Genomic DNA, 22,230 nt, shown 5'->3' with positions numbered 1-22,230 from the left:
AAGGAAGGAAGGAAGGAAGGAAGGAAGGAAGGAAGGGAGGGAGGGAGGGAGGGAGGGAGGGAGGGAGGGAGGGAGAGGAAGAAAAGGGGAGAAGAACGAGGTTCCTCTGCAGCCCGAATGACAGTGGGCAGGGTAGCAGTGGAATACCCTTCATCACTCTATCTCTTTCTCCCTCTCCCCACTCCCTGCCTCACACACCTCAGTTTGGAGTCAGAGGTGAGCTGGAACCCCTGAGGCCTCCTTTTGCATTTCCATCTCAGGTCAACTCCAAACAGGATTTTTCCTTTGGATGAGTCCGGCAATGGAACTGACTACATAGATTACAAGACCTGAAGTCAGAAAACGGATGCGGACCTCTTCCGACACCTCCTCTCCTTGCCTGACTTGCTGGATGGGTGGTGCCTCCCGCAACCCTAGGCTTCCAAGTCCACAAAGGAGAAGACTGGCGAGCAGACGGTGAGGACCCAGCCTGCAATCACAGCGTGTTACTCTGGGTGTGGGTGGGAGCGCAGTGGGCGGTCGAGGGTTGCGTTCTCGCCTCAAAACAAGGGATGGCGGAATCCCCCAACCCCTCCCACCCGCCCCAGGCCGGGGAGCGCTCGTTCGGTGGGGGGCGGGGGCGGGGCCTGTGTCAGGGGCGGGGCCCCGGGCACCTCCCTCCCGCGCTCTCCGTGCTCCCCGCGCTCGGGCGCCACGGAGCTGTCCAGCTTCAGTGCCGAGCCGGCAGCCTCCCGCGCGCACCGCGCCGCCTCCGCGCCGTCCCCGCGCTGCCTCCTGCCCGCCCGCTCCGCGCCCGGCCCCGCCCCGCCCCGCCCCGCCGCGGCCCGTCCACTGCTCCTCGCGGGCCAGAGCCGGCCGAGCGGCTGCCCGCCGGGGCTCTGAACGGCGCGGCGGGGCCGGGAGCCAGGGACCCGCCGAGGAGAGTGGCGGCCCCGGACGGCTGCCGGAGGGGCGGCCGCGCGTGGATGCGGTGGGAGCTGGAAGCCTCGAGCAGCCGGCGCCGTCTCTGCCCCGGGGCGCCCTATGGCTTGAAGGTAAGCACCAGCCGGATGGAGCGGCGGGAGACTCAGGGTCACGGGGAGAGGAGGAGGGAGCTCCAAGGGCAGCGCGGCCGGGACCAGAAGTTTGTGCGTCCACTCCCGGCCGCCTGCTTGGGAGCGCCCGCCTGGGGTCCGGCTCTACACGGGCTCCCCGTCGGGTGGGGGCGGAGGGCGTCCTGAGTCCGCGGCGCCTATCCCCTCTCCCTCCTTCTCAGTAGCCTCCTCGCCACCTAGAAGGGAATCCTCTCCCCGGGCACGAGTGGGCGCAGCTGGGGCAGCCTCCCCGCGGGGCCCCCAGGGCAGCACGGCCGAGCCGCGGCATCGGAGGGCGGCCGCTCCCCACAATCTCGGAAGGGCACTTCCCTCAGCACTCAAGCGCGAGACCCGGGGCTGGCGGCCAGAGTTTCCGACTTCTTCCGGAGGAAGAAGGGCTGTTTTTGGCAACTATATGTTGGTGCGACCTGACCCTTTTCAGTTTCTAAGGTAGAAGCTAAGGATGGAGGAGAGGCAGTTTCTGGCTGGATTCTCCCTCGCCCAGGTTGCCGTTGTCCTTGGTCCTGAACTTTCGCTCTCCTTCGTCTTCTCTCTGGTTGACACCTAATCGGGGAGAGAGGCTTGGGTGCCAGACCCGTTTCGACCTGGGAGTGCAGGCGACGGTGGCGGCAGTAGCGGAGGGTGACCATCCGGCTCTGGGCCCGGCTCTCTGATGGACCGAGAGCCCCTCTAGGGTGGTATGCGGAGGCAGCTCTAAGCACCAGACAGAGCGCGTTCCTATACCTGTCTGAGGCAGGCAGCCCTTGAGCGCTTCCTCTTGAAGAGCAGAGGTAAGAGGGTGCGTGTGCGTCTACATAACAGGCTTCACCATGGACACAAGTCACAGCACTGCAGCTCCGTGGGGACAGGCACTTGCTCTCAGCCACAAGGAAGCTGTCTGAGCAAGTCACTGTTGCCCCACCTGGCACTCCACTACTTTTCGTTCTGGAGCTCCTGAGGTTGGGTGAGGGGGTGATGGAGTGAGGTGCGAGGCACTTTGTGGATCCCACTCCAGATCCTTCTGCAGATCCAAGCCTTTCTGGATTTTGACCAGGCTACAAACCTTTTAGGCTAATCTTTGCTCCTCCTTAGGGAGCTAGATGTTCAATGATTCTCCCCACTCCCACCCTGCTTCAAATGCAAATATGCATGCTTATCTCTGATTCATCCTGCAGCATTAGGACCACTTGAAAAAGAAATCATACTTATCGTCTTTCCCCCATGCAGCTGTTTGATGAGGGTGGGCAGACAGAGCGACTGTGGTCAGCGTAACCAGTTTCAAGAAAATCAGCAAGCTAGTTTCCTAGGTTCCAGTCCCTGCCTTGGACTTCCCTCCCTAGTGTTCAAAATTCCTGGATTATTGGTTTGCAGGGGTTTTTGATGCCATCTCTGAATGCAGACATCTGAGAGAGAAGTGGTTTGGGAGGGCCAGGGTAGTCCCAGCTCTTAAAGATCATTGAGTTCCTTCTACCTTCCCTGCACAGCCTGAGGTGCCCAGAAAATGGAGAGGTTCTGATTTGTTGTAGAAGTCCGGATAGCATTTCTCTAATGGTTTTTTTTTTTCTTTTTAATGAATTCCCTGAGAAGCTGGTTAAAAATGCATATTTTTGCTTCTTCCTTGAAAAACTGCTGAATGAGAATCTCAAGCTGAGGCCCAGGAAATTTATATTTTAACAATGTTTCTGGGTGATTCATAGGTACACTGAATTAGCAAATTACCTCCCCAAAAGTTGAGACTCCTTAGAGAGTCTGTATACGTTTATTTTATTTTGAAAATGGAAAGCAAGTTTATTTTACATAAACTTGGTAGCAGGTATTCTGAGAAAATCCCTTGAAGATACAAAAATGCATTTTTAAGAGTTAAAAGAATCATATTCCTTGGCAACCATTTGCTGATATCTAAAATAATCCTAAATTTCATACATTTGAAATTTATAAAATTAAGGTATTTAATCTCACCCTTTGTCTCCTGCTGTTATACCTGTTAAAATCTTCAAGTGTGAGACTCTTGGTAGAAGGACCATCCCTGTGATTAAATCTCTTTACTGAAAGTAAAGATGCAATCCAGTCTCCTCTCCCCCAGGATCTTCATGGGCTTTTCTTCTTTCTAAAATTTTTGGCCCTTTTAAGGAATCACCAATATGGCTTCAGGTTGACTTATGTAAATACTAACTGTCCCTCTATGGGGGTCAACTCAGTGTTTCCCTCCTGCCCTCCCCTCTGGGTGAGTTATTGTCTTTCATTATGCATGTGCTGTGATCTGTTAACCTAAGTGCTCCTGAAATGCCAAGGAGTGATTAGTTCAGCCTAGTAGCACGTCATGCTCCCCAAGGCTTGTAGCCACTCATGCCCTGCTGGAAGTGACATATTGACTGTATTGATTTGGTTCTTGTGCTCCATAAGCAAGGAGGCTTGTAGGGGTAAAAAGGCTAGTAATGATGCTTGTGGGCTAGTCAGTCTTGTACCTTCACCTACAAGGGTGGATTATTTCTGTCTAGAAAATGCAATTATCTTGAGAATGATATAGGAGGATCTGAAATTGAGAGAACCCCTTCTGTTCTTTCTTTTATACTATGGGAAACAAATGGGAACTTAGGGTCATTAGAAATATGGCCTCATATACTCCTGAGATCGTCTTGCTGAAGCCAGACTGGTCCGGGGTCATCATTCTCTGAATAAACAAGTGTAAGGGGAAACATGTGAGGACTCTGCCTGGAGAGAGTGGTTTTCATCTCCCCTGCAAGTAAAAGTTACATTTTAGTGTTAAGGAAAAAGTGTGACTGTGAAGATAGCACTGTGTATATGTGTGTGTGTTTGTGTGTGTCTGCATACACGTGCATGCACACATATGAGCACGTCGCCCAGGAGAGACAGATATGATGAGACTTCCTTGAGCCAATCCTGTGTTAGCACTCATCACTTCTCCCTCCTTTGTGGCTTAATACCCATGAATCTCCAGCAGTGAAGGTGCCTCAATACCTAGGAAGGGAGGAGAATCAAGTTGAGGTTTTATAATGCCAGAACCCTAAGCCATATTTGCAATATCTCCCAGAATCAGGTTGTATATCATCAGCAGGTTACAGTTACCTAAGAGTTGAGTTCTTGAAAATAGCTTAGAACAGCAGCCCAGTCATTTGCATTTTCCTGGGATATAGTTTACAAGACTTTAGATTCTTAGATTATCTTCTTGGGCTCCTCAGAGGTCATGCTGGATGCCCCTGACTCCAAACAGGGAAGCTGTTTCCTTAGTCCAGAAATACAGTGGTCTTTCTTCTTTTATGAACGTTCTCCTAAATAGAAGTGTGTAAAATTTCCACTTTCTGGACACCAAGACTGGAGTTAGCAACCGAAGCTTCTCCATCCTACCAGGTATTCTACTTAGCAGAGGAGCATCCTGCATATAGGAAACACTTGGAAACCACAGGCAGCAGAAAGTACACAGGTTGATTCAACTTCTCAGCAGGCACCCTCCTTTGTAGGTAGCCTCTTACTTAGCTAAACCCCAGCACCATTTTCCCTCCTCTCACCTCTAGTAAGGTATTTTGTGGCCCTGGGAGGACCTTGGAATTAGGTATAAGCCCTTCTGCTGTCCAGAATATACCATGGAACCACTAAGGTAAATTACTTATTTACCAATTTGAGCAGTAGACTAATGTTAACTCTGGCCTTTTAAATTACTCTAATGGTGTTGGAATCTAACATTAATATACTTTCGCCTCTCACCTGTTCCCATCACCAATGTAATTGAAGATTTATTTCCTCTGTACTAAAATGGATGCAAAACTTTCTTATTTTTTGACAATAAAATCATATTATCTAAATGCATAGGCTTGGAAAATAGCTTGATTATAGTGTCAGTACATGGGGATGGAGAAGTAATAAAATTATAAGACTCAGCCACTTGGTTTGCTTTGATTTGGGTTCAGAGAAAGGAGAGAGATTTGCCCTCAGAATTGCAGATTTTTCTTTTCTTTTTCCTTTCACCTTAATCTGGTAAATGGTTTAAGTCAACACCCTTGGCAGCTGGGATGCTCTTGGAAGGCACAGCCTCTTCTCTCCCTAGGATACATGAGAGTGTTTCACTGCGGAGGGATCAATGACCCTGGTGGCTCCAGTGTATAGGGAGGAGCCAGAGATGACACACTGGGGTCTGAGGCCTCCCTCTTCCCCTGGATAGAAGAAACTGTGCTGCTGCAGTGCTTCGAACTCAGAGGCCTGGAAGCTGCTAGGGGCATTTGGGAGAGTATGGGGCAGTGTACAGAGGTGAGAGCAGAGGAGAAGTAGACCCTTAGGAGGCCCTGAAAGAGGCTGATGTTCTATATGTATTGAATCTAGGCATCAGCTTAGTGTAGTTTGGGCAATTTTGTCATAATCTGATGTCACCTGTAAGGATTTTTCCTTTTTCCAGGAGGAGACGAGGAAATTCTTTGCTGTCTGAAGGGACAGGGAGGGGAAGGAAGGACAACCTCTAGTTTCCCCTGCAGCCCTCTAGGTAATGTCAGCTTGCTTCCAGACAGGGCGGTAAGGAAAGTGAGGCAGACCTGGCTCCCAGGAGCCCCATCAACAGGCTCCTGGGCAGTCCTGCCTTCCAGAAGCTGTGGCTCAGCACAGAACTGCAGCTGTGGCCCCAACGATAATCCCCTGCAGATGTCTGGGAGCCAAAGGGAGTCCTGGGGCCTGTTCATTTGCTATTAGTCTCCTTCAGAACATCCCTGCCCTTCTCGTTTCCACCCCCTCCTTGTTGTTATTGTTTGGGTTCTAAGTGGCCCAGCAGGAGAAAGACATTAGAAATGAAATTATTTTTGTTACATGCTACATCATTGCCTCCTCTCCTACCTGCTACCCCAGGCAGCGCCATCACTAGCAACTCCCAGGATCTCTTGATCTGGAAAAGTGGCTTAGTACCAGGCTTCCCTAGAATGAGAAGTGGTCCTGTTCACCAGTCCCTCCTTTGCTGGCCTCGTCATCATAACAGCCAGCATTTATTGTGCACTTACTGTTTGCAAGGCACTGTGTTCAGCACTTGATGTAGGTTCCTCTTTTAAACTCCCAAGCCTGCAACAACTCTGTGAAATAGGAACCCTGGTTTTTTACATTTTTTGTTTGTTTGTTTATTTAATTATTTATTTTCATTTTTTAGAGAGAGATCTTGCTCTGTCACCCAGGCTGGAGTGCAGTGGTGCAATCATAGCTCACTGCAGCCTTGAACTCCTGGGCTCAAGTGATCCTCCTGCTTCAGCCTCCTGAGCAGCTGGGAGTACAGTTGCATGCCACCATGCCCAGCTAATTTTTTAAAGACTTTTTTGCAGATACAGGGTCTTGCTTTGTTGTCCAGTCTGGTCTTGAACTCCTGGCTTCAGACGATCCTCCTGCCTCAGAGTAACCCTTATTATACCATTTTGCAGAGGAAGGAGCATGGGCTTAGAAAAGTAAGTGGCTTGCACAAGGTCACACGTTTCATTTGTGAGACAGAGATTCAAAACCAGACCGTTTAAGGCTAAAGCAACAGCCCTCTCTGATATGTAAGTGGCATAAAGAACAAGAAAAGCAGGAGAACAGGGATAAGTAGATAATTCTTTAGTGAACTGAAAGGGCAGTAATCTTTGTGTATGATACCAGGGAAGTGAAGAGGGAGACAGCAGATGGAGAAGGATGAATGAAATAACTCCTTGGGATTCTTAAATTTGAGAACCAGTGAGGAAGTGTTCTGTACCTGGATCTGGGCCCCTTTGGATGAAATGCACTGGGCACAAACCTCAGCAAGCAGTGGGAGAAGCAGGGAGGGCGGCAGGAGCAGGAAGGAGGCAGGGTCAACCAAACCTTCCAACCTGGGGGAGGAGCCGGGAGGAGGTGTGGACGGATGATTTGTCAAGCTCTTCTGGAATTGTGATGACATTACCTTCTGTCCCACATCGCTTTGAGGTGAACTGAACTGTCCAAAGGATGAAAGCCAGACTTCTGCCAACAATTAGGTCTTTGGGGTTGCCTTCTTATCACCATAGAAGGAAAACTTGTTATATCTCCAAGACTAAGCTTCTACATTTTACAGAAAGGTGAAGGCAGGATGGCCTGGGATCTTGCACAGACACAGGAGTGACTCATGAGAGCTGCCTTTAAAAAATGAGCTGATCAGCCAGACGCAGTGGCTCACGCCTATAATCCCAGCCCTTTGGGAGGCTGAGGTGGGCAGATTGCCTGAGCTCAGGAGTTCATGACCAGCCTGGGCAACACAGTGAAACCCCGTCTCTACTAAAACACACAAAAAAATTAGGGGGTGGCAGCATGCACCTGTAGTCTCAGCTACTCAGGAGGCTGAGGCAGGAGAATTGCTTGAACCTGGGAGGCAGAGGTTGCAGTGAGCCGGTATTGTGCCACTGCACTGCAACCTGGGCGACAGAGTGAGACTCCATCTCAAAAAACAAACAAACAAACGAAAAACAAACGAACAAAAAACTGATCAGTCCTTTTCTGGTAGACAGAGGCAGGTGAGGCCTGGATGTCCCTGGGCAGGGCACTTAACCTGCGCATCAGTTATTTCAGGCACAAATAAGGGACTGTAATAATCGTATTCACCTCATAATAAGTGAGAAGATTCCTCTGTTGTTGAGCTTCACCGTGAGTTTTATGAATGACATATATCAATATTTAGTCACGTATTTAAACCCTTTAAACACAACACCATATGGTAGCTAAACCTGTGGGCTCTGGAATTAGACTTCCAGGATTTGAATTCTGACTGTAACACTTACTAGCTATGTGACCATGAGCAAGTTAATTAACCTCTATCACCTGGGGGTTCTCACCTGTAAGTGGATGTTAATACCAACGTAATTGGGTCACAGTAATTAATTAAGGTAATAGAGACAGGATATTTGAAATAGTCCCTGGGAAAAGTGAGCACTCTTTAAATGTTAGCTATAATGATTGTTATTTTTATTATTAAGATGCTTAAGTAAGAAACAACCCTTTGAGCTGTTGTCCTTTTGCAGTAATTCAGCACCTGATTTTACATTTCTGAAATCATGTTTCCAAAACATTCACACAATTCAAGGATATACTTCTTTCTCACACTCTACACTTATCTGCATCAAAATTCTTTGGCTTTCACCTGTCAGCAGCTCTTGCTCGTTTTGAGTGAGATAGGGGTTTGAATTGCTTGTCATCCCTTTGATTTAGGTGCAGCTGAATTCATTTCCATCTTACCCCACATGAGCTAGAAAGAGGCATCAGTTATCCCGGTGATGGCTTTTCATGGCCTGATTTTTCTTCCTGGTTTCCCGGGCTCTTTGTCTGCTACCTCATGGTTGGAGCCTTCCTGATTGGCAATGTCACATGGTATGTTGCACTCTGGCACAGGCCACTTTTTATTAAAAACAAAAAATAAGGAGAATGTACTGATGTACAAGGACAAGGTGACTTTTTTTCTTTTCCCAGATTGAGAGGGCCAAAGAACTTCACATGAGCAGACCCCCAAAGCTGGCAGAAACATGTGTTCTGCAGCTTCTGGAGTCATTAATGGCAGGAGCAAATGCTATCATGTTTTTAGGTGAAGTATGGTCCTGCCTGAGAAAGGAGGATGGAACACAACAGCTTCTGGCCCTGAGATTCTCCAATCCTTAAAGAAATCCCTCTTGTTGCCCTTTTTCTTGGTCTATGAATCCCTTCTTGGGGAGGACTCTTTTGTAATTGATGTGCATCTATTTCTGGCCAGCTACAAATGTTCACCGTTTAGCTATGGTAGAAGCTTTCAGAAGGCACTGTAGGTATTCTGTTCCTGGGTCATCTTCCTTGGTTCACCCTTTTATGGACTCAGCCCTTTCAACTCTTTCACTCATTTATGGCAGGGTCAATAAGAGAAGTGTGTTGACAAGCAGAAACTAGCTTCCAGGGTCCCAGGCAGAGGATGTCAGCCCCACCCCCACACCATGGTGGATCCATGTTTCCATACATGATTTTTCTTTAGTAATATGTATAGTTGAAGGTCTGGGATTACTCTAGAGTCATATGGTGACCAGTGACACAAAATCTCCCTTGTGGCCTGTCTTCTGTGAGGAGCCAACTTAAAGCTTAATGCTAATCTCTCAATTGTGCATTTCTTATCTTCTCCACCAGACTGTGAGCTCCTTGAAACAGAGAATTTGTCTCATGCTTCTCTAAAATCTATTATAACCTAAAATGGTGCTAGGAACTTGGTAGTTACTTAAATTGTTAAGTGAGAGTGGGTGAGTGGATAAGTGATGGGTAGGTGAGAGACAGCTTACTTCCCCATAGCGACACTCTCCCTCTACTTTGCTTGCAGCTCAACAAGAGTGGCAGTGTCTGAGGCATCCCCACTAGAGGTATCTCCTAGGTCAGCAAGATACTTCATGACTTCTCTCTTTCATCCTTAACCTGCACTATCTGGCTGCTCTCAGCCATGATGACATTATAGGTTGGATGGAAATTTTTCACAGTTGTCACAGGGCATGGAAGTTGGAGAATATTGGATGGTTGGAGCCTACTTCAGTCAGACACACACATGAAGAAAAAGGTACTGGGGCGGGGGCTGTTGAGGAAACATACACAGGTGTGTTTGTTCAGGTCAGCCTGGGGACCTGAAGACAGAAAAGAGCTGTTATTGAGGGATGCCTTTAGTGCTTTGGTGATTTCTATGTTTAGAGTTTGGGGAATTGGACTAGTCCTTACTTTAAAAGGTACAGAGAAGCATGATTCTACCCAAGACCCTCCAAAAGCAGTAACAGTTTGAACCTATCTTTCCACAAAGCACTTTTAAGAAGTGGGCTATGCATCCCCTTTCCCTCTAGTTATTTAGTTTAGCAAAGTGGTTCAGAGCACTCAGAAGCCAGGCTAATGCACGATCAGATCTTTGTTCTATCAGTCATGAGCTATGTGACTTCTACCAAGTTACTATAACCCCTTTGAGATGCAGTTGTTTATCTCTTCATAAAATAGGATGACCATGTACTTACCCGATTGGGTTTTGTGCAAAGTAAATGCGTCATGCACAAAAAGTGCTTGCCTCGGTACCTGATGCATGGTAAGTTCTCAGTGAACATTCACTGTCATTATCCTTACCATAATTATCAGTGAGGATGGAAATGTCCACAGACCCTTCCCAAACTGTGCTCCAAATTTTATATTCTCTCTTCTGGAGGGAAGAAAGACACCATTGCAGATGAGAACATTAGACCAGGTATGAATTGGCATAGAGTGTTATACTTGGAAGAACCCAATGTTACACAGCAGGGAAGTAGGAGAGCTAGAACTAGAACTCACTTCTGCCCAGGCTTTTTCCTCCACACCTGGCTCAGGTTAGACCATGGAGTTTTGAAGAAACTCAGTGGCTAAAGAATGGAATTTGAAGTGAAGATGGTACAAGGTAAGGCCAAAGGCATAGGCAGGGGCCAGACTATGAACCCTGAAGTGTTATGAAGGAGACTAGATTCCATCCTGAGGGAAACAAGAGGCCATCTTGAAGGATTGGGTTTTAAGCACAGGAACAACTCCAGTGATTCAATTTGCAGTAAAACAAACAAACAACAACAAAAACTGGCCAGGCATGGTGACTCATGCCTGTAATCCCAGCACCTTGGGAGGCCAAGATAGGCAGATCACTTGAGGCCAGGAGTTTGAGACTAGCCTGGCTAACATGGCAAAAGCTCATCTCTACTACAAAACTTAGCCAGATGTGGTGGCTCACACCTGTAATCCCAGCTACTGGGGTGGCTGAGGCATGGGAATTACTTGAACCCAGGAAGCAGATGGTGCAGTGAGCTGAGATCCACGCCACTGCACTCCAGCGTGGGCAACACAGTGAGACTCTGTCTCAAAAAAAAAAATAAATAAATAAATAACAGAGGCTGCCATGTGGGGGAACTGATTACAGAAGATTCAAGACTGGAAACAGAGTACCTAGGAGAGTTTGCAGTTGTTCAGGCCAGCAATGCTGGCAGTCTGGACTAGGGAGGAGCAGTGGAGGTAGGAAGACTTGAAAGACCTGAAAATTGTATCTTAAATTCACCAGAACTCAGTAATTGATGGGCTATGGAGGATGAGGGGAAGAGAGAAGCCAAGGATGATTTAAGAACAATGAAGCAAGGGAATTAAAGATATTGGTAAAAGTGTATACATATTGGGCCAGAAACCTAAGCCAGATTGAAAGGGAAGGAAAGATAGGCTGATAGAATCGGTGGACTGATGGTGTTGATGAAATCAGAGAACTGGTATACTTAGAATCATTGAGAACTTGAGCTAGGTTGCAGAGGCAATTGTGGTCACACAGTAGAGCAACTAAATTTCTAACCTCAGAGAGGAACACCCCTGGCAATGTCAGTGCTTAGGATGCAATCGTAGGAGCAGGTGACTAACGTGGAGGGTATGCTTGGGGAGTAGGAGGCCAGGCACCAAGAGCCAAGCTGTTGGAAGCTGATTTCACTTCCTGAGTTCATGGCACAACTTGGGTTGGAGTGGAAGACAGCGACCTGGGTGCCAAAGGCAGTGAGGGAGGGGAAGTGACCAGGAATGTATAGATGACAGTGACAAAGAGAGATAGAGTGAGCATAGATGGCTGGTGGGCACCTGAAAGGAACAGTCTTTATGAGAGGGTAGGGGAGGTGGTAATGAGACACAGGGATGTGGGGCTGAGCACTCTCCTGGAAGGGCTGCAGCAGTAGTGCCCTCAGTTGAGGCTGGGAGGGGAGGGGCTGCTGCCGCTATGCAGTACACACCTCCAGTGTAAGTCTTGTCATCCTGCTGTTGTCTTCTGCTCCCTCCGCGGTTCATAGAACCCATTCCTCTCCATATCTACAGAGAATGGAAGAAAAAGAAGAAAGGTGAAGAGAGGGTGGCAAGTGGGTCTAAAGATATCGATGAGAGAGATGAAATGGGTGGAAGTTACAGGGAATAAGAAAGAAAATGAATCTGTGGACAACTGTTGTTCCTCTGCACCCAGTGTGCCACCTGGAACCTTCTATCATGTTGTGTTGTTTTCTCTACCGGAATGCTCCAGCCCTTAACCGATAAGGTTAACTCCTACTCAGCTTTTAAAACGGAGCCCAGGTATCACTTCTTCCAGGGAGGCTTCCCCGATTTTCCTTCCTACACTCTTTCTGGCCTGCCTGGCCAGGGGCCTCTCGTCTGTATTTCTCTAACATACAGTATTGAGTTGTGTTGTCATTGCTTATTTACAGGCCTGTTTCCTTCCCTAGATGGTAAATTCCTCAAAGGCTGGAATGGAGTCCTTACCTCTCTAACTCCAGGTGCCTGCCCACTGCACTGCACAAAGTGCGACTGTCATCAAGCCCCGCCCCCGCAAACACGCGTGCTCACCGTAATAAGACAGCAGCACGCACTGTCTTCTGCCCATCCCTGAAGGCCTCCACATTATTAAGGCAGGCTGGAATGCTCCTCTAGCAAGTGATTTAGATGAGACATCCAGAGTGTCAAGGCTGTAAAGAAAGAGACCTACACTAGCTCTACACATGAATGAGAAAATTGTACTTGGAGAGGGAAGTAACGTGTTCAGGGTCTCATGGCTGCTTAGAAGCAGACCAGTCCCAGATCTGGGACCCGTCACTGACACGGCCCACTTCCTGCCACGCCAAACTCCATGCCCAATGGCCACAGGTGGTGTGCACCACACTGTGGCTGCAGGTAGCTGCATTAAAAGTTTCCCCAATTTAACCAGCTCCAAAAATCATCCTCTTGTCCTTTCTTCTCATTTCTGGGTTCAAAATTGCTGATTTGGTGAGCCTTATTATTCAGCTATACTCCACTGCCTGGGAAATAGAGATAAGTGAAACGTAAAAGTAGGACCAGGCTTGTACTTATGTATTTTGAGGGGTTCACTTTACGTGATGGGGCTACGGCACCACCAACATCCCCGTTTTCTCACAGGGAAGCAGATTGTAGGCAAGTCGCTGCTCAGTATATCACATGATGTGCAAATGTTCCTTGAATGCTGTGCTATTGTCTTTAACAATAATAACCACGTAAGGTATATAGATTACTCCTACATCATCAGTAAGATCTTAGGAACTGGGCAGCAAGGAGGGGGCAGGAGAAAGTGGAGTTTCTGGGTGCTCCATCTAGCATATGCACGGGAGGTGGTAGGATGCCAGTAAATACTTGTTGCATGGATGAAGGAGTGAATGAATATTTTCCTCTTGCAGAGCAGGCTGAGATTTGCTCAGAAGCATGTAGAGCAGATCACATTTTGCTGCCCACCTGTGTGCGCTCCCTGAGACCCAGGACATCCAGAAGGTCTCTAGAGGGAGAAGGAAGGTGGGAGAACCTCTGCAGAGCTCACAGCCACATGCCTTAAACACTGCTTGTGCATGGAGCATGATACCTGCTCCTGCATGGCCATGCTCCCTCTGAAGCCTCCAGGGAAGAATCCTGTCTTGTCTCTTCCAGCTCCCCATGGCTCTTGGTGCTCCTTGGCATGTGGCAGCATCACCCCAGTCTCTGCCTCTGTCTTCACATGATTGTCTCTCCCCCATGGCTCTCTGTCTCCTCTCTACTTCTTATAAGGGTACACCAGACATTAATTTAGGGTCCACTCTAATGCAGTATGAACCTATCTTATCCTTAACTAATAACGTCTACAAATACCACTTCCAAATGAGGTCACCTTCTGAGATTCTGGGTGGACATGAATTGGTGGGTGTGGGAGGCTTGGGGGTCAGAGGGGAACACTCTTTACTCCTGTAAGGGAGCGTCCTGCTTTGGTGGCTCCTGTTCCTTATAGACATCTTTTGTTTCCTCCAGAGTAGGACTGTTTTCCTTCCTAGTCACCTGTTTGGGAATAGCTGCCCACTTGTCTAATTGAAGCCTCATCTCCTGAGTTAGAAGGCAAATGAGGACAAGAAAGAAAGCAATTAGTACAACTGGGAGTTCAGGATTAAAAAGGATTCACTGACCTGCTGGCACAATGGTTGGTAAGGGGGTAAAGTAAAGGGAGTTTGGAGGAAGAGAGGGGAAGAAAGGGGGTCCCTTGAATGTTCCAGCTGGGCTCAGGCCCAGTGAGGGTAGTGATTGGGCATCCATATTAAATATCTTTTATAGTCATAAGAAACCCAGGAATTGTTCCCCATGAGGGCAGCTGGGTGTGTATATTAAGTGCTTTATATAGTCATAAGGAACTCAGGGATTTGAAGTTGTTTACTCAGTGTTCATTCTACAAGCATTTATTAAATGCCTCCTGTACACCAGGATCTCAGACTAATGCTCTAATTGCACAGATGAGCACACTGAACTCCGGTAGGCCAAGTGAATTACCCAGGATCTCTTGGGGACAGAGTCAGGACTAAAATCCAAGACTTTAACTCTCACCATGCCTCACACAAAGCAGTGTTCTTCTGTCATACACTCCAGTCTGCCTTGGGGGATCCCTGAGCTCCACCAGGCAATAGTAATAATAGTAACAACGCCTGCATCTGGACGGGGCTTCACTGTGCCCAGGGTGTGTTTCCAGAAGTCGTTTTACTGCTGCTCTCTGATGTGTGGGGTGGAGGCAGGGGTAAGGAGAGCTTCCTGACTCCTACCACTGAGTTCAGCTTTGCTAGGGGTGGTAGAGGGGAGGCCTGGGACCTGTACACTCCATAGAAAAGGAGATCAAGGACCTCTTGGACAAAACTAGTGGGACTCACTCTCTGAAACAAACCCTAGACCCACCGGGAGCCCCATCAAGTTTGCCTAGCTGGCCAGTCTGTAAGGATACAGGGGATGCTGATGGTGCTAGCAAGGTGTTCTGGGCCCCTGTAAATGAGGATCCTGTGGTCTTGCAGATTCATCTTCCAACAGGCCTGTCTTAGCACCCAGGTGGCAACATTTGGTGCTGTCTGTAGTATCTCCCAGCAGGGCTGAGCCTTCAGAGCCTGCCCTCCTGGGCTTTCCAGTCTGGGTGTCTCTGATGACCCAGTCCATAGCTTAGTAGTTACTTGTTGAATGACTTGAGTAAGTCTGGAGAAACAAGTTAACTCCTTCACTGTGATAGGCGAGGGAAGGTATCAGAGAAGGAGGTGCAGGGGATTTCCAAGGAGCTGTTTTCAGGCCAGCTTTGGGATTTGAGGTCTTGGAGGCTCCACCTGGGACTTGGCATGGGGCCTGTACTACCTCCCCAAGCGCACAGGATGCTGGAGCCTCCCAGCTTCTCTGGCTTTCATCTCATCTTCATCCCTGGGCAGCTGTCTGCCCTCTGCAGCATCTCCCTACACCCTGTCTCCATGGTAATGTCACAGCCACAGGAGTCCATAATCCTGGTAGAAGTAGAGGAGCAAAGGGCAGGGACAGGGGCACATGTGGCCAGCAGTGTCCATGTGCCTCTGAGCAGCCAAGTTCCCACAGGCCAGGGAGGGTGCCTGCCCCAATGCCTGGCAGCAAGGAGAGACCAGGGCAGAGGCCCTCCAAGCAGTGCCTCTGAAATTCTTCTGTCTAGAGAAGGAGCCAGGGAGCTCTTGAGCAACAGGTGGAGCCTCTGACCCCCGGAACTTTTGGAGGCTAGCAGCTCGGGTGTCTCCCTAGGTCAAGACCACAGCCAGTCCAGCTTGGGGCAGAACCCAGATTCTCTGTGGCTCAGGAAAGTCTGCCCGCCTGAGTGTCCCCATGTCCTCTCTCCCTGTCCTGCCCAGTCCCTGTTCCATCAGCCTGCGGCAGCTCGCAAGTGCTGCTGGGGCTGGGGGTGGCTGGGGAGGGCAGGGCACCAATGCCAGCCAGGAGAGGGCAGGGTCCACTGGCAGCCTTCGCCCTGGAGCAGCCCTAACCAGGGGAACTGGAATAATGGTCGAAATGAGCAGCTTGTCTGAAGACAGTCAATCTGATAGTGCCTCTAATCATAGCCACTGAGTTTCTGTCTACCAGACACAGAGATTCAGGAAAATGTAGTAGAACGGACACAGAAAGCAAAGAAATGCAAAGTAGAGCTGGAATCTCATAGATTTCTTCCCAGACCCACAGCGCTATTCCTTGGGGCCCACTGCCCAGTTTCTGTGAAGATTTGGCAATCTGCGAATTTGCTGATTAGCAGTACATACATAATAGTTGTATATATTTTGGAGGTACATGTGATATTTCAATACTTGCATACAACGTGTAATGATCAAATGAGGGATACTGGGATATCCGTCACCTCAAATATTTATGTTTCCTTTATGTTGAGAATATTCCAAATCTTCTCTTCTATTTTTAATGATACAATATGTTATTGCTAACTAGTCACTGTACTGTACTAGTAATGCTAGATCTTATTCTGTGTATCTAACTGAATTTTTGTGTCTATTAACCAACCTCTCTCCATCTCCCCCTCCCCTTCTCAGCCTCTGGTAACTACCACTATTCTCTGCCTCCAGGAGGTCCACCATTTTTAGTTCTCACTGCTCGGCTTTCTTTCTAAGAAAAATAGACTCAGATGGGTCTTTATGGAGATCTCTAGAATTAGGAGTCTTAGGTTCTAGTCTCAGTTCTGTCACCTAATTTGTGGCCTAGGTATAGTTAACTTTTTTTGTCTTCTGATTTTTTATTCTAAAATGATGGTATTGGATTGGATGAAGTCCCTTACAGACTATAACCAACAACACCCGCACTTTTCCTCCTTTGTCCATCCAGAGCTGCTTTCGAGGGTAACAAGCCTTGTTTTAAAACACATACTCTATTAAGGTGTTCATTTTCTTTTCTTTTTTTTTTTTTTGAGACGGAGTCCTGCTCTGTTGCCCAGGCTGGAGCGTAGTGGCCAGATCTCAGCTCACTGCAAGCTCCGCCTCCCGGGTTTACGCCATTCTCCTGCCTCAGCCTCCCCAGCAGCTGGGACCACAGGCGCCCGCCACCTCGTCTGGCTAGTTTTTTGTATTTTTTAGTAGAGACGGGGTTTCACCATGTTAGCCAGGATGGTCTCAATCTCCTGACCTCGTGATCTGCCCGTCTCGGCCTCCCAAAGTGCTGGGATTACAGGCTTGAGCCACCGTGCCCGGCCTAAGGTGTTCATTTTCAAGCAGATGCTTTCTTGCCCACAGTAGCATTCAATGTATCCAAGTGAATAATATCTACCACTTTTAAATACTGACTATATTATCTGCCTTATATGCATCAGCTTTAATCTTTGTGACAGCCATAAAAGGTAGAAATTATTACTTCCATTTTACAGATGAGGAAACTGAGACTCAGAGATAAAAAGTAAATTGTGAATCAAGGCCACACAGGTGGTGAGAACTGAAGCTGGTATTTGAGCCTAGATCTCTCTGATACAATATTTCCACGCTGCCCCGATCATATTTTCTACATTTGCTAGGTTTATCTTCTTTACTTTCATTATGATATATATCACAATGTATGTAATGGCTTGCCTCTTATTTCCCCCAGCCCCATTGCTGCCCCCAGCATGTGAGGTCAATAATGACCTCACATAAGATCTTGCCCTTGTGCATAGTAGACCCTGAACATTTGTAAAGAGGATGTACAAATAAAGGAATGAATGTATTGCAAAATTTTAGAACTTGGGTAAGTTGGAGACTGCTTTTAAATATAGAAGTATAGTCCACAGTGCCAAAATAGTGGGCATTCAATAAATCCTAATTCATGTGCAAATGTGTACACACACACACACGCATGCACACACAATAATCAAAGCTTGTTGGTGATGATATACACATAGCATAAGTTGTCGTGGACCAGTATTTTTTTCCCCCAGATCAAAACTGATACATAGCCTTTCAAATAAATTAGTGCTTTAATCTTAGCTGATGCGTTTGAAGGAAGGAGTACATTCACATTCCAGTGCCAGGGTGATCCTGTGACCTCTCCAACAGAAACCATAAAGGACTGTGTTTTCAGAAGGAATAAACACAACCTTTTCTCTCATTTTTTTTCTGGTGTTATTTGTAGGCCCACACCGGGCATTCCGTATCACCCATGTAGGTCAGAGACTACATATGCAGTAAAAAAGAAAATCAAAGCACGAAATGAGGATTACTGATAACAGCATTTATCAAAAGATGAGACCAGAAAATCATTTTAAAATAATAATTTAAAAAACCCATACACTGTGTGCTACAGGGATGTGTGTGTTTATATATAAAAACTGCTAAATACTCAGGTTAGGTACCATTTAACCAGCAGAGCTATTGCCTCAGGCAGTCGTTTTTCTAATTGCAGGTCTCAGCTGTGTCACCAGCTAGCTGGGAGCCCGAGGGGAGCGAAGAAAGTCTTGTTCTGTCCTTTGAATGCTTTTTCAACAGCCTGGCTTCCCTACCACCCAGGAGGGCACAGATCTTCCATGCTCCTCCCCAGCTCAGGCTGCTGCTGGCCTCCTCTGTCCCACCCACTGGGGAACAGCCCTTGGAACCAGAAGCTGCTGTTAGGTTCAGCTTCCAGGGCTGGGACATAATTGGCCCTGGCTCTAATGAGCAGGGCTAAGGTGGCAGAGCCTATCACTGATTGGAACTGCTACCTGCAGAGGGACCAGGACAAGCATCAAGCCAGCAGCTTGGAGAGCTGCCACTCGGACAGCCCATAATTTCCAAATTAGATACTTCTGAGGTCTGGATTTTGCTGTGCAGACAGAGCTCAGGGGCAGCTCTCGCAAAAGCTGGAGAAATCAGACAAATTTTCATTCATAGTCAACAGGGTCCCAGGCTTCTCTTTCTTCCTTTTTCATTTACATGCAAATAGTGGGGGGTGGGAGGTGGATAATGGAGAGGAGATTCTGGAGCTCAGTTCCCAGGGGAAGGGGTGGCAGGAGACCTTGAAGCCAGTGAGGCCGGTTCTATTGCACTCTTTCAGCTCGGTGGAAGCAGAAGTACTACAAACTTTGTAGATTCATCCTCGAGGGCCCTGCCCAGAAATAGCACTGTACAGTCCACAAAGAAGCACTGAGTAAGAGAACAGGGTCGCTTTTTATTGCTGAGATCTCCCCTGCTTGTTATTTACTTGTAGCTTTCTGTAATTGAATGAGTGGATATTTTTTGAGTAAAATGACACTCTGTACTAGGCATATATTCTTTACCCAGACCCACTGGAGGGAGAGAGACCATCTGATGTGGCCACTGCACCTCACAGAGGTTGAGTGACTCATCTAGGGAAGTGGCATGGTCAGGATTCAAATGCAGGTCTGTCTTCCAGGCAGCTACCTACATACTCTCATCTGTCTCTCCCATTGCCTCTGGAGCTGCTTGGGTCTCCTGATGACAGTCTCCCAGCCTGGTGGCTCCTAAGGTGGTGGCTGCCTCTCAGATGCTGCCCATGGAGGCCCATGGTGAGCCCAGGGGTCCATTCATTCCTTTTTGCTGCAGGTCAGGTGTGTGCATGTGAATTCCATTGGGGATCACAATTTATTTTCTTTTATTGTGGTTAAAAAAAACACATAACGTGAAATTTACCATCTTAATAATTTGACATGTACAGTTTGATCATGTTAAGAATATTTACGTTATTGTAAAATAGATCTCCAGAAGTTTCTCATCTTGCAACACTGAAGCTCTATACCCATTCAACACGGATTCTCCATTTTACTCTCTCCACAGCCTCTGGCCACCACCATTTTACCTTCTGTCTCTATGAATTTGACTCCTTTAGATACCCCATATAAGTGGAATCATGCAGTATTTGTCTTTTTCTGCCTGGCCTATTTCCCTTAGCATGCTATCTTCAGAGTTCATCCATGTGACAGGATTTTCTTCTTTTTTAAAAAAAAAAAATTGTATTTTTATTGAAAAATAATATTTGAATGTATTTATGGGGTACAATGTAACGCTTCAATACATGTATGTATTGTGGAATGAGCAAATAAGGCTAATTAATGTACCCATCACCTCACATACTTATCATTTTTTTTGTGATGAAAACATTCAAAATTCATTCTTTTAGCAATTTTGAAATAGACAACTTGTCATTACTAACTGTAGTCACATGCTATGCAATGTATCACCAGAACTTATTCCTGTTGTCTAATTAAAACTTAGTCAACTCCTACTCTGCCAATAGGCTCTGGTAACCATCATTTTACCTTCTACTCCTATGAGTTTGAATTTTTAGATTCCACATATAAGCGAGATCATACAATGTTTGTCTTTCTGTGCTTGGCTTATTTCATTTAGTGTAATGTCCCCTAGATTCACCCAAGTTATCATAAATGACAGAATATCATTCTTTGTAAAGGCTGGATTGTATTCCATTGTGGATATGTATACCACATTGTTTGTTTCAATGTTCATCTGTTGATGGGCACTTACATTGTGTCCAAATCTTGGCTATTGTGAACAATGCCACCATAAACACGGGCATACAGATACCTCTTCAACATGCTGATCTCAGTTCCTTTGGAGACATACCCCAGATGTGAGATTGCTGGATTACATGGTAATCCTATTTTTAGTTTTTTGAGGAACCTGCATATTATTCTCCAAAATGTGAATTTATATTCCCACCAACGGTTTATAAGTGTTCCCTTTTTCTCTACATCCTTGGCACCATTTGTGGTCTATCATATTTCTGATAATAGCCAATCTATCCAGCGTGAGGTGACATCTCATTGTGGTTTTAATTTGCATTTCCCTGATGAATAATGATGTTGAGCATTTAAAAAAAATATATGTTGACCTTTCACGTCTTTTTTTTTGAGAAATGCCTATTCAGGTTCTTTGCACGTTCTTAAACGGGGTTATTTTTTATCTTGGTATTGAGTAGTTTGAGTTCCTTATATGTTTTGTATGTGAGCTCCTTATCTGATGTATGACTTGCAAATATTTTCTCTAAATTTATTGTTTCCTTTACTTCACAGAAACATTTTAGCTTGATGTAATTCAATTTGTTGATTTTTCTTTTGTTGACTGTGCTTTTGGGGTCATATGCAAAAAGTATTGCCAAATCAACATCTTTTTTATTTATTATTATTTTTTAGAGATGGAGTCTTGCTCTGTCACCCAGGCTGGAGTGCTGTGGTGTGATCTCGGCTCACTGCAACCTCCATCTACTGGGTTCAAGCAATTCTCTGCCTCAGCCTCCCAAGTAGCTGCGACTATAGGCGCCCACGACCTCGCCTGGCTAATTTTTGTATTTTTTTTTTTAGTAGAGACGGGGGTCTCACCATGTTGGCCAAGATGGTCTCGAACTCCTGACCTCATGATTCATCCACTTCAGCCTCCCAAAATACTGAGATTACAAGCGTGAGCCACCGTGCCCGGACCAGATCAACATCTTATAGCTTCTCCCCTATATTTTCTTCTAGTAGTTTTACAGTTTCAAGTGCTACATTTAAGTCTTTATTTTGAGTTGATTCTTATATTAAGGGTGAGATAAGGGTACAATTTCATTCTTCAGCATGTGGATAGCCAGTTTTCCCAACACCACTCACCGAAGAGACTGCCCTTTCCTCACTGTGTGTTCTTGACCCCTTTGTTGAAAATTGATTGACTATAGATGCACGGGTTTACTTCTTGGCTCTCTGTCAGATTCCATCAGGATTTCCTTCTTCTTAAGGCTGCATAATATTCCATTGTATGTGGATACCATGTTTTCTCTATGTACTTATCCGTTAGTAGATACTTATGTTAGTTCCACTTCTGCTATTATGAATAATGCTGCAGCGAACATGGGTGTGCCTGGTCCAGGGACCTCTGACTTTTACAAGGAGACTGAGTAGAGAGTGAAGCTTTTCTGCTCTCCCCTTCAGCCAGGACAAAGTACAGACCATGCACCAATCTGTGCCTGATCAAGCCCACTGGGACGCAAGGGGGATGGGTGGGTCACAAGTTACAGAGGGAAAAGCCAGGGCTTTGGAGTTAGGTAAGTTTAAGTCCCAAGTCCACCTTCTATGGTCTGTGTGACCTGGAGCAAATCACTCAACCTCTCTGAATCCTAATTCATATATATAATTCTTTTTTTGTCCAAGATGGAGTCTCGCTCTGTTATCCAGGCTGGAGTGCAGTGGGGTGATCTCAGCTCACTGTAACCTCCGCCTCCCGGGTTCAAGCGTGAATCCTAATTCCTTCACCTGTAACTAGATTATTGCAAAAGGACCCTGTAGTGTGTGCTGGTAAATTTTTTAACAACCAGCTCTCCAAAAATAATAGTGCTCTAATTTGAAGCATTCAATGAATTTATTGTGTAAAGACTCAAACTGTAGCTGATTTGAAGCCACCAACCTGCCTTCGTTAAATGTAGAGTGAGG

General features: G+C 46.7%; 1 protein-coding gene across 2 annotated transcripts in view; it reads left to right on the top strand.

Annotated features, from left to right (window-relative positions):
* The first annotated feature begins 711 nt into the window (after positions 1 to 711).
* The window catches only part of DRD2 (dopamine receptor D2), a 66,206-nt gene continuing 44,687 nt past the window's right edge, over positions 712 to 22,230 (top strand). Inside the window, exon 1 of one of the 2 annotated variants that reach the window (XM_023208044.2) lies at positions 712 to 1,034. The gene's annotated coding sequence lies outside the window, so the exon portion shown is untranslated. The remainder of the gene's footprint in view (positions 1,035 to 22,230) is intronic. The other variant, XM_023208047.1, reaches the window with a different exon arrangement.

This window comes from Piliocolobus tephrosceles, chromosome 13 (genome assembly GCF_002776525.5).
Source record: "Piliocolobus tephrosceles isolate RC106 chromosome 13, ASM277652v3, whole genome shotgun sequence".
Taxonomy (NCBI): domain Eukaryota; kingdom Metazoa; phylum Chordata; class Mammalia; order Primates; family Cercopithecidae; genus Piliocolobus; species Piliocolobus tephrosceles.
Note: the sequence above shows the minus strand (reverse complement) of the source record. Positions and strands in the feature narration are given on the sequence as shown.